This window comes from Lactuca saligna, chromosome 5, assembly GCF_052625555.1.
Source record: "Lactuca saligna cultivar CGN05327 chromosome 5, ASM5262555v1, whole genome shotgun sequence".
Classification (NCBI taxonomy): Eukaryota; Viridiplantae; Streptophyta; class Magnoliopsida; order Asterales; family Asteraceae; genus Lactuca; species Lactuca saligna.
This window is the reverse complement of record NC_136421.1, coordinates 222,474,493-222,491,995: the sequence shown is the minus strand read 5'-3', so window position 1 is coordinate 222,491,995 and position 17,503 is coordinate 222,474,493.

The following is a 17,503-nucleotide window of genomic DNA, read 5'->3' as shown; positions in this document are numbered from 1 at the left end:
AAGACATAGTTCCATGTGTTTGTCCAGCTGATATCATGAGAACAGAGGATCGTATGATCACTTATCTTAAAATGGCGCTTCATAGTTCAACAGAGTTTTCGAGAGCTACGATTGCCAGTTGGTTCCTGAAGTAATAGGCAAATACAGTTATTAGACTTATCCAAGTGGGAGCCTGTTGGATAAGGTGTCTAAGTCCATAACTTATTTGGTATATACTTGACCCGACCAGCATGGTCCATTTAGGTTGCATTTCATCCAAACTATTTATGAATAATTTTATGAGAGTTATACACATATTATTATTAATATATTATAAGTTATAATATATTAATATGAAGTCATGTTATTTAATTAATCTTAGTCTTAAATTAATTATGAATTAATTTAGAGATTAAAAGGAAGACTAATTAGATTGTGGGCTATTGATTCTATATGGTGTGGGCTAACACCCATTTGTTAATGGGCTAGGCTTGTATGGAAGTCCATGGATGATCCATGGAGCTTTTAACCCATGGATCCTTGGAAAAGGAAAGGTCATGGGTTATTAGGGTTTCACCCTAATCATGTACACTATATAAGCATGCTTATGTTGCATGAAATAGCCACTAGTGTGTGTGCTTGTGTGTGGCCGAAAATTATAGTGTGTATACATTCTCTTAAAGTTTTCCAAGATTTTGTGGTGATTTGTGATTCCATTTGAGACATTCACACTATTGGTGCTTGGCCCTCAAACTCCTTAAGAATCAAACTCATCAAAAAGGTATGTAATCTCTTCTAACTCTTCTATGTTTAAAAGTACCCCATGCCATGTTAGATAGGTTATGAACCTTGGAAAATTATTATTTTGCATGTATTTAGACAAATATAGATCCAAGGTTTATTAGGGTTGCATGCACACTTAAGAAGTGTTAGATTGCTCAAAACCCAACACGGACCTCCTTCAGTTTTGGTGTTGATCATTATAGTTAGGGTTTTCTAACCCCTTTGGAGAGTGATTATGTGGAGAAAATGGTCCTTCTTCGAGTTTGTGCCTTGGATCTGGACTCAAAGAGGTCCAGAGACCTTAACCCTTGGAGCTTTATGGATCAGTTTGGGGTTATTGGACTTAGGTTGCCATTTTTGGGACTAAATCTCCTTTTGATGCCTTGTTGTTGTTATACAAGCATCAAGTTTCGAGCTTTACGTGACATTCATGCTTGGGAAGGCCAGATCTTTGATTTAGGGAAACAGATCTAACCTCAGGAGGCCAGTAGAGTTTGTGCATGGCATGAACTCGCCGAGTTATTCCTGAGACTCAGCGAGTAGGGTTAGGGTTTCATGTAAATCGCTTAGTGGGTAGACTTTTTGAGTTGGGGGATGACTCAATGAGTCAGAAGGGAGTTAGAGGACTGGAGTTCAAGGCGGTACTCGCCGAGTTGTTCTTGAGACTCGACGAGTTGAGTCGTGGTGGCCCCGCGATTCATGCCTAGTATGACTTGTCAAACATAGGGAGGGACTTGGCGTGCCAAGTGGGATAAAGTGTTAAAGAACATGTGTGAACTCGCCGAGTCACCAGGATGCACTCGGCGAGTAGGGTCAAAGTGTGACCGTTGACTTTTAGGGTTTGGTCGATGGAGTACTTGTGTCGAGAGGGGGTAAAATAGCCTTTTTCCCTCCTGAGGGTGCCAAAGGCAGCTTGAGTCTAGTCTTGAGAATTATATTTATAAGAGTATTTACTTTATGTGAATAGGCTAAGACTAGGCAATATTCCTACCGAGTCAGAGATTTACCGAGACGCTAGAGGTGAGTCTTCTCACTATACTTTACCTAGTGTGTTAACAGAGTTATGTGATAGAGTATTTTAGAGTTATATGCCAGTGTAATTGCATGTTATTTATGTGCTATGATTTATTGTGATATGTGTTATGTATGATTCAGAGTTACAGAGTTAGGACTTTCGGGTCCACATAGTTAGGGCCAGAGGGCCCATAAAGAGTTGGTGCTGGAGGGCCCCACTGAGACACATAGACCTGAGGGTCAACAGAGTTACAGCCTCGAGTGGATATTATGAGTTAGAGTGGTATTTTGGGGGAACTCGCTAAGCATTTATGCTTACAGTGTTATGTGTTATGTGTTTCAGGTACCAGTGATGATCGCGGGAAGGCGCCGGCATGATTCGTACACACATATACCTGAGTTTATATATTTTTTGATCTTGGGTTTTGTATTAATACAATGTTGATATAATGATTTGTTTATGATTTCAAATGATATTTTGTGGGTTACAAAATTGAAAAATTGTTCAAATTTTTACGGTGTTACAAGTTGGTATCAGAGCCTTGGTTTGAGGGATTTGGATATATCTTCGGGCGTATCTGAACTCAAACTGGGGATTTGAGGAAAATTTTAATAATAAAAATAATATTTTTGAAAAAAGAGTAAAAAGAGTCTTGAGACAAACAAAGCAGAGTCGTGTGTACGATTAGCCAGCGCCCGAACGGTGATTTCCCAAAATACCATCCTAATAAGTGATTATCAGATATGTTATGTATGCTATATGATGAGTTACGATATTCATGCTAGAGTAGACTAGGTATTTTTATTAGGACTAGAGTGGCATGATATATGATGCCTTAGTCTAGGGGTTTCGCTGCTAGAGATGCTTAAGAGTGATTTAGATAGCAGCGAGGTGCTTATGAGAGTTTTGTTAGTGAGTAGCACATGATAAAAAGAGTAGAGTACTTGGGATTTGAGGCTTAAGGAGGAGGATTTGGGATGAATGTCAACGCGGTATGGACGGTAGTATTGGGCCCGTACTACTGAAGATACCGGGTTTGTACGCAGTCTAAGTAAGAATCCTTTGGGCACCAAGGAACGAGTAGGGTGGAGTTATCGAGTGTATTTATACTCGAAAAGGGTCTCTAATATTCTTATGTTGTATTTCAGAAGGAGACCATGGTTGGGACGTTCACACACCAGTGATCGGAAGTTCGAGTGATGATGAGATCCCTAGGATCATCCAGGAGGAGGTGGCTGCGGCCATCAGGGCAGAGATACCAGAGATGTTCGGGTCTATCAAGACCAATCTGATGGAGACATTTGATGAGAGATACACTGCTCTTTGAGGCTGTTGTTGCTGCGGCCACTGCAACTATAGCTGCGACTAGGCCACAGGGTGATGATGCATTGTTATTCCGAGAGTTCAGCAACACAAAACCACCGTAGTTTGACGGGACCCAGGTGATAGCTTCATTTTATTTACTTTTTTTTTTTATAGTTTTTTTAGCACATTGCATCCTATTTTAGTCGATCTTCATGCATATTTTCTCTTTTTGTCATTTTTCTCCTTCACCGGGTGCTTTCTAGTCTTTTGAGCTTAATTGCAGGATTTTCCGAAGACTATTTGTTATTGAAGGCTTAGAAGGATGCGGGACTCATGGAGGCATGTGATTTGCTTGCGGGCTTGAAGTGGTGCGATTGGGCTAGGTGCATGCGTAAAAGAAGAAATCAATTTGGATCTAATTTATGGGCAAAGATGATGATGAGACGGCACGGAATCGAGCTACAAGAAATTGGAGGAGTGTTGGGTCAATTTTTAGAAGGCTTTGGAATGGTAAATGGGTCTTAAAGAGTTATGATTATGGGCTGAAGTTGAAGAAATGAAGATTGGGCTTAAATGCTTGTTAAATGGCCCAACTCTCACATTCAGCGTGACCCACGCGGTCCGCGTGGATCCATACGCGGTCCGCGTGAAGTGTGTTGAGTTGTTTCCGGGTTTTGACTTGTTGACTCTATTTGTGGAAGTTTGGTGGGTGGCTTTTGGTCTCTTTTTGAATCCGGAAATTGACCCTCTTTAGCTGGAGATTGGAGGCTCTTTTGAGAGGGAGAACTTGAAGAATACATTCCATTTTTTCTCTCTAAGAAGTTTTGGGAATATTTGAAGAACATTTGGAAGATTAGTGTAATTTCCTTACATCTTGCATCTAAGACAATGTTTGGTATTTCTAATCCCTTTTGTTTTTGTTTAATCTTAGCCATGCTTGGCTAGATTTTCATTTGGTTGACTTGGATGTAATTACTTGAATATTTTGGTTATTTTGAAGAACTCCATGAACTTGTGTTGAATATTTATGATTATATTTTCTATGAAAACTTCCTTCATGTTTATATGTCTCTAGTCATGAATATTGATATATGAATGTTATCTTTGTTGGTTAAATTCTTGACTAAGTAATGGGTCTTCAATTTAACAAGCAACAATTAGTTTAAATGTTTGTTTTCATTTCATTTTGACTAAGAAAATATTTTCTCCATAGTGGTAATGAAAGCAATAGATCACTCTTTGGATTTGGTGACTCTTAAAACCCAATGCTAACTGATTTTCACAAAATTACATGCTTCATTAGTTTTGTGACTTTGATTTAGGAAATGTGCTATGAGCTTCTCTAGTCATTTTAACACAAAAGAAGAGTTGAGGCAAGTTATGCTTATAAATTGCTATAGCCAAATCAGATTATAAACACAAGTATTGCACCTTGGAATTCTCATGATTATTTAACCAAATGTTCAAGTAATGAAAGTCTAAAGTCAACCATCTTTCTCTTTTTGATTTTACATCAAACTCTTATTTTTGTTGCAATTGTCTATTTAAATCATAATTAATTCTAGTTTGTTTCAAGTATTTCAAAACACCAAAACCCCCCATTTTTAATTTATTGTCATATTCCAAGTATTTTTACGAAGAGATTTATCATAGGGTTATCAAATTGAATCAATCTCCGTGGATTCGATCCCTTTACCATTATAGACTATTTTAGTGTGTGATATTTAGGGTTATTATTTGTGTTGGCCTCGACAACCACCACCACGACCCGATCGCGGCGATGAGATGGATTTCAGACATAGAGGGGTGTTTCTTTACTTGCTCATCTCCAGAGCATTTGAGAATCCGGTTCGCGCTGAACCAGCTTCGCTTGGGAGCGAAGGACTGGTGGAAGTTTGTGACTGCACACTTTACGCCTGCTGAGCTTGCTGCAGTGACCTGGGAGAGGTTCACCGCTATGTTTCGAGATGAGTACGTTCCCCAGGTGGAGAGGGAGCGTTTGGCCCAGGAGTTTCTGACCCTCAAGCAGGGTACTGAGTCTGTTACGGTGATTACGAGGATGTTCCATGAGTGGGCGATGTTCTGCCCAGAGCACGTGTCCTCCGAGCAAGCAAGCATGAGTCGATATTTAAGCATTCTGAGGAGGGATATACGTGAGTTCGTGGCGAACTCGACGTACCGGATATTTGTCGAGCTTCAGGAAAATGCCCGTAAGAGGGAGATAGAGTTGGAGACCAAAGCCAGGGAGGAGGCTGAGTCTCAGGGAAAGGATCGGCGGCCAGCTCAGTCTCAGCCGGTAGCCAAGCGGGTCAAACCCGCTGATTCGAGATCTGGGAACTAGAAGGGCCGCACTTGTGGCAAGTGCGGCAAGAGCCACGAGGGGATTTGCAGAGCAGGGTCTTGCTACAAGTGTGGCAAGGAGGGGCACATGGCTAAGGATTGCCCTAAGGGTTTTTCAGTTTGTTTTCAATGCAACCAGACTGGACACCGGAAGGCAGAGTGTCCACAGTTGCGGGGGTCAGCGCAGGGAGCATTTTCGAGATCAACCCCTGCTGCGGTGAGAGCTGCGAATGTTCAGCCTGCGGAGGTTGAAGCACCGAAGGCACGTGGGAGAGCCTTCCAGTTGACTGCGGAGGAGGTCCGCGCAGTGCCCGATGTCATGGCCGGTATGTACTCTTTCATGTATCTTTTACATTTTGTGATGATTGTGCTTATATTATGTTATGAGTAGGTACCTTCCTTGTGAATTTTGTACCTGCTCTAGTGTTATTTGACTCGGGTGTGAGTCGATCTTTTGTATCGTTGGCCTTTAGCCGACACATCAGTACTAGTAGAGAGGCGATGAGTCAACCTCTGAGAGTTTCCATAGCGGATGAAAGAGCGGTGTATGCCACCGAGGTGATACGTGGTTGTGTACTCGAGATTTTCGGGGTTGAGTTTCCGATAGATTTGGTCCCTATTGCGATGGGGGATGTCTGTGTCATCGTGGGTATGGACTAGTTGAACAGATTTGGAGCGATCATCGAATGCGAGCGACAGTTGGTGACCATGCGAGACCCTAGTGGGGGAGTCCTTACGGTGTACGGCGAGGGTACATGTTCCGGTTCAACATTTTGCTCAGCCGCCAGGGCGAGGCAGAGCCTTCAGCAGGGATGTAAAGGATTCATAGCATATGTTATGGACGCGAGGGTTGAGTCGGAGAGACCGAGGTCTGTGGGAGAGGTTCCGATAGTGCGTGAATTCCCGGATGTATTTCCAGAGGAGTTGTCGGGCATACCTCCTGTGAGGCAGGTGGAGTTCAGTATCGATTTAGTTCTGGGGGCCGCGCCTATCGCCTTGCGCCTCCAGAGATGCAGGAGCTATCCTCGCAGCTGCAGGAGTTGCTGGGAAAGGGATTTATTTGGCCGAGTAGTTCACCGTGGGGAGCTCCTATCCTTTTTGTCAAGAAAAAGGATGGTTCACACCGGATGTGCATTGACTACCGGGAGTTGAACAAATTAACGGTCTAAAACCGTTGCCCGTTGCCGAGGATTGACGATTTGTTCGATCAGTTGTAGGGAGCATCTTGGTTTTCCAAGATCGACATGAGGTATGGATATCATCAGGTGAGGGTGCGAGATGAGGATATTCAGAAGACAACATTTAGGACTCGTTACGGGCATTACGATTTCGTGGTGATGCCTTTTGGGCTCACCAACGCATCAGCGGTGTTCATGGACCTCGTGAACAGGGTGTGCAGACTGATGTTGGATCGCTCGGTAATCGTATTCATCGACGACATTTTGGTATATTCGAGATCTAGAGAGCAGCATGAGGAGCATCTGAGGGAGATCCTAGGGGTTTTGAGATCGGAGAGGTTGTATGCCAAGTTCTCCAAGTGTGATTTCTGGTTACGAGAGGTCTAGTTCCTGGGACATCTCGTTAACCAAAAAGGGATACTGGTCGACCCCGCCAAAATTGAGGCGGTGATGTGTTGGGAGGTGCCGAGGTCGCCCACGGAGATTAGGAGTTTTCTAGGGTTGGCAGGCTATTATCGGAGATTCATCAGGGATTTCTCCAAGATCTCCATGCCACTCACCAAGTTGACCCAGAAGGGTGTAGTTTTTGCTTGGGGTCCAGAGCAGCAGGCCTCCTTCGAGACACTTCGCCAGAGATTATGCGAAGCCCCGGTGTTAGCCCTTCCGGAGGGAATGGAGGATTTTGTGGTATATTGTGACGCGTCGATATCAGGATTGGAGCATTACTTATGCAGAGGGGTCATGTGATAGCGTATGCATCGAGGCAGCTGAAGCCTCATGAGGCGAGGTATCCTACCCATGATTTGGAGTTGGGGGCAGTGGTGTTCGCCCTCAAGATCTGGCGTCACTATTTATATGGGGTCCGGTGTACCATATACACGGATCGCAAGAGCCTGAAGTACTTGATGGATCATCCCAACCTGAATATGCGATAGAGGAGATGGCTGGATATGGTAAAGGATTATGATTGCGAGATCATGTACCACCCGGGAAAAGCCAACGTGGTGGTCGATGCCTTGAGTCGTAGGGCAGAGAGTGTTCTGATGTGTGACATTTGTATGAGGTTGACGGTGATGACTCCGGTGTTGGAAGCCATTCGAGGAGCTCAGGCCGAGGCCGTTAGGCCAGAAAACCAGAAGAGATAGCGGGTTGTCGGGCAAGTATCAGAGTTCGTCACCGATGGTCGGGGGATTATGACGTTTCAGGGTCGGATCTGGGTACCACATGTGGGCAGAACGCGTACCATTTTGATGGAAGAGGCTCATCGATCGAAGTTCTCGATCCATCCCGGGGCCACTAAGATGTATTTGGACCTGAAAAGGGAGTATTGGTGGCCATGTATGAAGAGGGACGTTGCATGGCTCGTGGAGAGGTGTCTAACATGTCGCAGGGTTAAGGCCGAGCATCAGAGACCTCACGGCAAGTTGCAGCCATTGGAGATTTCCGAGTGGAAGTGGGAACAAATTGCCATGTACTTTATCACCAAATTGCCAATGACTGTGAGGGGCGTCGATGCAATTTGGTTGATTGTAGATCGATTGATGAAGAGCGCTCATTTCCTCATTATTAACGAGATCTCTTCCGCGGAGAGGTTGGCGGAGATGTATGTGAGGGAGGTGGTAGCACGGCATGGAGTGCCGATCTCAATTGTCTCAGACTGAGATGTGCGTTTCACCTCTAGATTCTGGAAGAAATTCCATGAGGAATTGGGTACTAGACTGCATTTCAATACCACGTACCACCCCCAAACTGATGGACAGAGTGAACGGATGATTCAGACGCTCGAGGATATACTCCGGGCATGTGTGTTGGATTTCGGTGGGAGTTAGGATACGTACTTACCCTTGGCGGAATTTTCATACAACAACAACCATCATTCGAGCATTGGTATGCCACCCTTAGAGCTGTTGTATGGGAGGAGGTGTCGGACCCCCATTTGTTGGGGATAAGTGGGGCAGCGTGTGATGGGTAGTACGGAGATAGTGCTTCAGACGTCTGAGCAGATCCAGCAGGTCAGGCAGAGGTTGTTGACCGCTCAGAGTCGCCAGAAGAGTTATGCTGATAGGCGACGATCCGAGCTTGAATTTCAGGTTGGTGATTTGGTGCTTCTGAAGGTATCTCGTTGGAAAGGAGTGATCCGATTCAGAAAGAGGGGCAAGCTGGGACCCCCAGTATATTGGGCCATTTACAGTGATCGTGAGGGTGGGCAGGGTAGTGTATCGCTTGGAGCTACCTGCAAAGTTGGGTCAGATTCATGACACTTTCCACGTATCACAGTTGCGGAAGTGTATAGCAGATGAGTCGGCAGTGGTGCCATTGGAGGACATTCAGTTGGACGCGAGCCTGAATTATGATGAGAGACCGGTGGCAATCAGGGATCAAAAGATCAAGGTTTTGAGGAGCAAGGAAGTACCTCTGGTTTTGGTTCAGTGGCAGCATCGAAAGGGGTCCGAGCTGACTTGGGAGCCGGAGTGTGAGATGCGTGAGCAGCATCCATAGTTATTTCCAGAGTGAGACTTCGAGGGCGAAGTCCGATTCTAGTGGGGGAGAATTGTAACAGCCGGGTTTCCAGGTATATTATTTTATTTAATTATTTTGAATTATGAGAAGGAACTCGGCGAGTTGATGCGTAGACTCGCCGAGTAAGGTTATGATTGTTCATCCGGATTCACTTTGGACTCGGCGAGTCCATGCTGTTTAATGAAACCCTAAATCCCCGGGTTTGGAGCCTATTTAAGGGCACTTATAGCCTCTCATTGCGGCTACCAATCCCTTGAGAGCACCCTAAGTGAGCCAAATTGTTGTGAGGAAGAAGAAGTCACTTTTGATCCTTGTATCTTTGGTTTGGCAAGAAGGAGGTGCAAGAGCAAGAGGGGAGGTGCGATCCTAGCAGTTCCAAAGATTCAGAGACTTCATTTTGAGGTAATAGTTTGAACCTCCTTCAGTTTTGATGTTGGTCATTAGAGTTAGGGTTTTCTAACCCCTTTGGAGAGTGATTATGTGGAGCAAATGGTCCCTCTTTGAGTTTGTGCCTTGGATCTGGACTCAAAGAGGTCCAGAGACCTTAACCCTTGGAGCTTTATGGATCAGTTTGGGGTTATTGGACTTAGGTTGCCATTTTTGGGACTAAATTTCCTTTTGATGCCTTGTTGTTGTTATACAAGCATCAAGTTTCGAGCTTTACGTGATATTCATGCTTGGGAAGGCCAGATCATTGATTTAGGGAAACAGATCTGACCTCAGGAGGCCAGTAGAGTTTGTGCATGGCATGAACTCGCCGAGTTGTTCCTGAGACTCGGCGAGTAGGGTTAAGGTTTCACGTAAATTGCTCAGTGGGTAGACTTGCTGAGTTGGGGGATGACTCAGTGAGTCAGAAAGGAGTTAGAGGACTGGAGTTCAAGGCGGTACTCGCCGAGTTGTTCTTGAGACTCGGCGAGTTGAGTCGTAGTGGCTCTGCGATTCGTGCCTAGTACGACTTGTCAAGCATAGGGAGGGACTCGGCGTGCCAAGCGGGATAAAGTGTTAAAGAACATGTATGAACTCGCCGAGTCACCAGGGTGCACTCGGCGAGTAGGGTAAAAGTGTGACCGTTGACTTTTAAGGTTTGGTCAATGGAGTACTTGTGTCGAGAGGGGGGTAAAATAGCCTTTTCCCTCTTGAGGGTGCCAAAGGCAGGTTGAGTCTAGTCTTGAGAATTATATTTATAAGAGTATTTACTTTATGTGAATAGGCGAATACTAGGCAATATTCCTACCGAGTCAGAGATTTACCGAGATACCAGAGGTGAGTCTTCTCACTATACTTTACCTAGTGTGTTAACAGAGTTATGTGATAGAGTATTTGAGAGTTATATGTCAGTGTAATTGCATGTTATTTATGTGCTATGATTTATTGTGATATGTGCTATGTATGATTCAGAGTTACAGAGTTAGGACTTTCGGGTCCACAAAGTTAGGGCCAGAGGGCCCATAGAGAGTTGAGGCTGGAGGGTCCCACTGAGACACATAGACCTGAGGGTCAACAGAGTTACAGCCTCGAGTGGCTATTATGTGTTAGAGTGGTATTGTGGGGGAACTCACTAAGCATTTATGCTTACAGTGTTATGTGTTATGTGTTTCAGGTACCAGCAATGATCGCGGGAAGGCGCCGGCATGATTCGTACACACATATACCGGAGTTTATATATATATATTTTGATCTTGGGTTTTGTATTAATACAATGTTGATATAATGATTTGTTTATGATTTCAAATGATATTTTGTGGGTTACAAAAGTGAAAAATTGTTCAAATTTTTACGGTGTTACAATAATTCATCAATAAAATTTTCAATGTTCACTGAAAACCAGTGGCCCAATAAGGCCCTACAAGCCCAAAACAGTGTCTCACGTCGTGACTAGTAACGTACCATTTTCAACGCTATAACTCCGTTATGGAGAAAGTATAACTTCGTTATGGAGAAACTCGTTTATTCCAAATACATTTATAAAAAATCATAAGAATATTAAAGAGCGGAAATCTTCATTATTGTTGATGAATGTGTACACTCACGTCTTCGTCTTCCCATGATGACCAATGATAAATGAAACAATAAATAACTGGGTAAGCACAAAGCTTAGTGACTTTCACCCCAAAATATCCATATGATAAACATACAAGCATGCATCGGGTCCACTCAGCCATCAGGTTGGAATACCGAAGGTTTGTTGGCCTATTGTCTCAACCCAACCGCTTTTCCCGAGCCTCCGTACCTACAGCTTACAGTCGGGCCTACACTGGGTATCTGGTCTTAAAGCACAAAGCAAGACCATCTCAACCCACCACTACCATATTTCGACGTATAAACAATCAAGGATCAAGTAGGCACATAGTGTAACATCAATCATACAACTCACTACCGCCTACTAGTCCTCTCACATCATACAGTCCTGCTACCAACTAACCTCCATAGAATTCGTAACCATAAGTAACCATAGGTGAGATAGCCACCCGAACAGATGATCCTACTCTAAATCTACAACCAAACAAGGAACAAATAAGAAAACCTAGATCAATAGTTCTGAGGTTATCCTACATGACCATAGACAGTCCCTAGGGCACTCTGCTAGATGATAAACAGTAAGTACATATAGACATACATATATATAGGTCACTACCGCATAACAACATCCTAAATACTAGGATACATGTCTAATATATCACTACGGCACAACAACATACCAATTACCAGGATACATATCTAACAGGTCACTACAACATAGCAACATACGAACTACCAAGATACATATCTAATAGGTCACTACAACAAAGCAACATACCAATTACCAACAATCCAAGGAATGCATAGCCATATATACTCAGAGGTGAGATAGTCACCCGGACAGGTGATCCTACTCTAGAACCACAACCAAATGAGAAACATGTAAAAAACCCAAGATCAAGCGTCCTCAATCTATCTTACATGATTATATACAGTCCTTAAGGCATCTCATTACTAACGGATAACCAAAACTAGTGGGTCGACATTGGTGCCTACGACCCACGGGTACAGTGAGGCAAAACTCACATAAATCAAAGAACTCTGAACTGTAACGTCCCATTTTCACAACCAATTTTTTTTCATTTTAATAAAGTAAATCTTCCGAATTATAACTCCAATATGGAGAAAACCATTTATTCCAAATATGTAACGTCCAGGTTTCAGGGCTAAGCATTTTTGTCAATGTAATAGTCTAGATCAACTCTTGTAACTCTTTTTGAAGTAATAAAGATGAAATATTTGAGTATTATGTGAATTATGTGTGTTTATGTGTTTATTATTTAATTATAAATGCATAATTAATAAAGAATAAAAATGAGTGTCAAAATTAAAGTGTGAGATAATCCCAATATCTCTACATAAAGTTGTAGAATATGTCTCAAGGTTTCAGTGCATATAAGGAACGCCGAAATCCGAGTTATAACAAAGAAGTTATGACCCGTCGAAGTTTCACGACAGAACCGCCCCGATACCGGGAAGCGTAAATAGTGAATTTACGATAGAGCGAGATTTAGCCTTAGCAATCTAAACGAAAGTCGTAGAATATGTTAAACTAAGAACATCGATAAAAAGAACGCCCAAATCTGACTTCATATGAAGAAGTTATGATTTTTCGAAGTTTCGGAATAGCAGTGTACAGCCCGAAATTCGAGTATTAGATTGAGCAGTTTTTAGCCGACACGACCTAAATGATAATCGAAGATCTCGTTAAGAGTAGCGTAACGAGAAAAAGATGGGCGAAAACGGATGTCGGATGAAGAAGTTATGAGGATTTAACGGACCAATCGTGTCCCGGCCCGTTAATAATATAAAATTTAAAATTGAGCCAAAATTAGTCGACGAAGTCTAAACAAAAGTTGTAGAGTACGTTCCCACCTTTGCATGGATATAAAGAACGTCGAAAACGGAGCTCGTATGCGAAAGTTATGATTTTTAGAAGTCGAGAAGGAAATTTGCAAAGTTTGTTGCGAGATTGATGACGTGGCGCAATCTGGACCCTCCATTGCTGACTCAGTACCCGCCTCGGATAAGTGACGCGTCGCCCCTCACTACGCCCAGCGTCCGAGCTCAGAACGCGCCGCGTACGAAGGGTCTTCATATGGTCCGAGATCAGGTCGCGTAGCACCATGCGAAGCTTGACACCTGGAGGTCTGATCCGAAGCTACGCCCCACGTAGCTGCTGAACGCCCTGCGTACCACCGAAAATCCTTTCTCTCTCTAAATTCTTTCTCTCTCTACAACCCCAAACCCCCCCTAAACCCTAGAAAAATCCCCTAGCACCCTAGGGAAGCCCCGAGGCTCCCGGAGTCCCGAGAAAAAGGAGTTTTTCGGTTTCGAAACGCTGCTCCAATTAAGTCCCGGTTCTCGATAAAATTCGATGTAAGTATGCTACGCTTACGCAATTTTTAATATAGCTTTCAAATAATTATAGGATTGTTATTAGGTCCTTAAAATAATTATTTGGGCTATTATTAAGAGTTATATCGAGTAATTATTAACGCTTAATAATACTCGGACTAATTAATTTGTCGCAATTATCGTTAAACTAAACCCTAGTGGTATCGATACTAGGTTTTATCGAAGGAATATAGTTTTGAGAGTATCGAAGCGTTGTCCGAGTGCTGAGTCACCACCTAATCAGGTGAGTGCATAGTTACTTTCAGCTTACACATAGATATGAAGTATTTAATATAAATTACGTGCTATGTGTGCATATTATCTGAATACTTGCTATCTATGCTGGATGAACGTTTTATACATGTTTTCAATGATTTAAACTGTATATGTATTTTATATCTACAAAATGTGTTGGGTAAAACATGGGTAGATGTAATAGTTGCTGTGTGACAAAATAAAATAATGAGAGGTCTCGTTATAGATGTTATTGATGATCCAGTCATCTAGCGGAGTATAGATGACGACCACAGACTATTCTAGACAGTCCAGTGGAACACTAGCAGGCTCGCAACCTGTAGGTGTTTATTCTAACTGTGTGTTTATTTGAACTGTGTGCTCACCAGATGTACTCCATCCCCCACATGGTTGCCTTAAGGACATTTGTTGCTAAGGAATCCCCTTAGCAGTAATGTCCATCCCGATGATAATCCTTAGGATAGGTCCCTTATGATAGATGCTTAGGGACGTAATGTGAGGATAACGGGAACGGGTAATTGGGTTTGTTTAATTTAATGAAGTTAATAAACTTATTTATTGTGGGTTGAAAACCCTATGTGCTCACCAGGCTCCCAAGCCTGACCCACTCAGTTTTATGTATTACAGGTAGTGGAGCTTGAGCATAGATATGATGTTTGGACGAGGGATTACGGATATAGGCTGTAGATATGAAATACTGTAGTAAGGCTTGTATTGTACTGTTTATGCTTTTGATATGTACGAACATGACATCCCGAGTCTTTTAATGAAATACATTTCTATGGAAATGCTTTTGATAAATCTTTATCATATTTTGTTTTGGGACAAATTCCGCAACACTTTTATTTAAAAATGTTACTCTGATTTTTAAACAAAGCATAAACAAACCGGTCTTTTCTGGCCGTGATTTTGGGGATGTCACAAAATACATTTATAAAAAATCAGAGTAATATTAAAGAGCGGAATCTCCATTGTTTCTGATGAACATGTACAATCACACTTTCGCCTTCCCATGATGACCGATGATACCCGAAACAATAAACAATTGGGTAAGCACAAACCTTAGTGAGTTTTTGCACAATGTTTTTGAAAGAAATAACTTATAAAAAAATGTTGGGTTAAGGGCATGGGCTCGGTCTCTTATCATGTTCTTGTTTGAATGTTGGCTTGGGATCGGGAACGTGGACCTTGACTTAACTTTGGTTTTTCAGGAAGATGCGGTGTGTACAGTCAGTCGAAGCCCGAACATGATATTAGTTCCCAAAAAACACATAATTGTTATGTTTGTTGAGTTTTGATTTTGCTGATATATGAATTGTTAAAAAAATCATGCTAGTAGATAAGGTTATTTTAGAAACTTTTGGATACAAATGTCTGATTTCTGTGATGCCTTACTGTAATGCCCGCAGATTCGTGCTAGTCAATTTAGAGACAATAACCATCAAAATTGACTTTTTTATGGAATATTATTTTGAATGAATAATATTAACCAAGTTATAGTATATGTCATAATGGTTTCGTACATAAAAGAACACCGAAATCTGAATTATAACGAATAAGTTATGGCACGTCGAAATTTTACGGCAAAACCGACACGACATCGTGTAACGTAAAAAGTGAATTTTTGATAAACTAATTTTTAGCCTTAGAGACCTAAATGGAAGTTTTAGTATATGTTAAACCGAGAGCGTGCATAAAAAAAACGCCCCAATATGACTTCGTATGACGAAGTTATGTTTTTTCTAAGATCTGACATAGCAGTACACAGCCCGAAATTCGAATTTTAGATCGATATATTTTTGGCCAATGCAACCTAAATGAGAATTGAAGATCTCATTAATAAGATTTCATCGATAAAAAGACAGACGAAAACAGAGTATGTATGTAGAAGTTATGAATTTTACACGTTTATTTAACAAGGGAAAGGTGTAGACGAAAACAGAGTTTGTATGTAGATTTCATTAATAAGATTTCATCCATTGAGATTTATCTGATGAAGTCAAAAGGGAAAGGTGTAGATCTTGTCATTACCTACGCGTGGATATAAAGAATGTCAAAAACGGAGTTCATATGCGAAAGTTGTGAATTTTTAAAGATTGGTTTTTTACCAGCGTCTTGTGCTACTAGTCAGCTCCACGCTTTGCCTTTGTGCCTGTGCAAGGCTCACAAGGTGAGCACCATGTCTCACGAAGTGAGAAGCCCCATACAGCCTATAAATAGAGGCATGGAACACCCCCAAAACTCACACCTTTCATACTATTTCTCTTCCATTACCCCTAAACCCTCTCCTCTTTCCCTATCAACTTCTAAGTGCTATAGGCGAGTCTCGGAACGCCAGAAGGCTCCAAGAGGAAGAGATTTCGGCTCAAAAGTTCTACCCCCGCAAAGCCCGATTTCTAGCAAACCTCCCGGTAAGTGAGTTATGCTTACCCTACTTTAAGTATAACTTATCTTTAAGTTCATTGTCGTTATTATGAACCTATAAACAAGATTTATCACCGATCCGAAACCGTTATACTGATTAATCTACTTGCGAGGATGATGTTTAGGTAGTGATTTAGTGAGGTGTTTAAAGTGGGATTTACAAACAGTATATTTCGTATACCAAACGGACCCTACCTCCGATATAATCCTACCTGGTTGTTCCTTACTTGATATATAATGAAAGTAGATTTTGAGTTAATGATGAATCTAGACTTATAATTAGTCGCAATAAATATTAGACTAAAATCCAGTGGTAGTAATACTAGGTTCCGTCGAAGGAAAATAGAATCGTTAGAAGCGAAGCGCAGCTCGGATTTGGAATCATCACTTAAACAAGCGAGTGTATAGTTACTTTCATCTTACACATAGATATGAAGTGTTTAATATAAATTACGTATCATGTGTGCATATTATCTGTGTTCTTAATATCTATGTTGGATGAACAAAAATACACATGTTTTATTTGTCTTAAACTATATGTGTATTTTATACCTATAATTATGATGGGTAAAAGATGGTGTAACATCCGGATTTTACCAGGTATCTTGTAAGTTTAAATTGTGTTATATTGTGAGAGGGACTCGGCGAGTTGGAGCTCAGACTCGCCGAGTAGGGACGCGGAATTGATCGCTGGTGCGCGCTTGGACTCGGCGAGTCCAGGGTATGGACTCGGCGAGTCTGCGCTGTGTAATGAAACCCTAAATCTCCGGGTTTGAGGCCTTTTTAAAGGGCCTTATGGCCGTCATTTGTGCTCACCCAACCCCCAGAGAGTGTCCCTAGAGTTCTTGAGCGTTTTGTGAAGAAAGGAGAGCCATTCTTGATCTTGTGTGTGTTGTTTAGCAAGAAGAAGGAGGCCCTAGGCAAGAGGAAGCAAAGGAGGTTGCTATTTCGTGGATTTGGAGCTTGGATCATCACTCTAGAGGTATTATTTCGGACCATTTTCTGTTTGGTGAAGCTTGATGCAAATTAGGGCTTAATGTGGTCATTTATGGGGTGATTTGGTGCCCCTTTGGTTCCCTCTTTGAGTTGAGACCATGGATCTGGATCCATAGAGGTCCAGAGGGCCTCACTCATCAAGCTTTATGGGTGGAAATGGAGTCCTTGACCTTGCGTTGAAGTATTTGAGTCAAAAACATCATTTATGGTCATGTAGAGGTTATATGTGCATCAAGATTGTGACTTTACGTGCTAAATAAGCTTGGAGGGACTGGATCTATGGATTAATGGA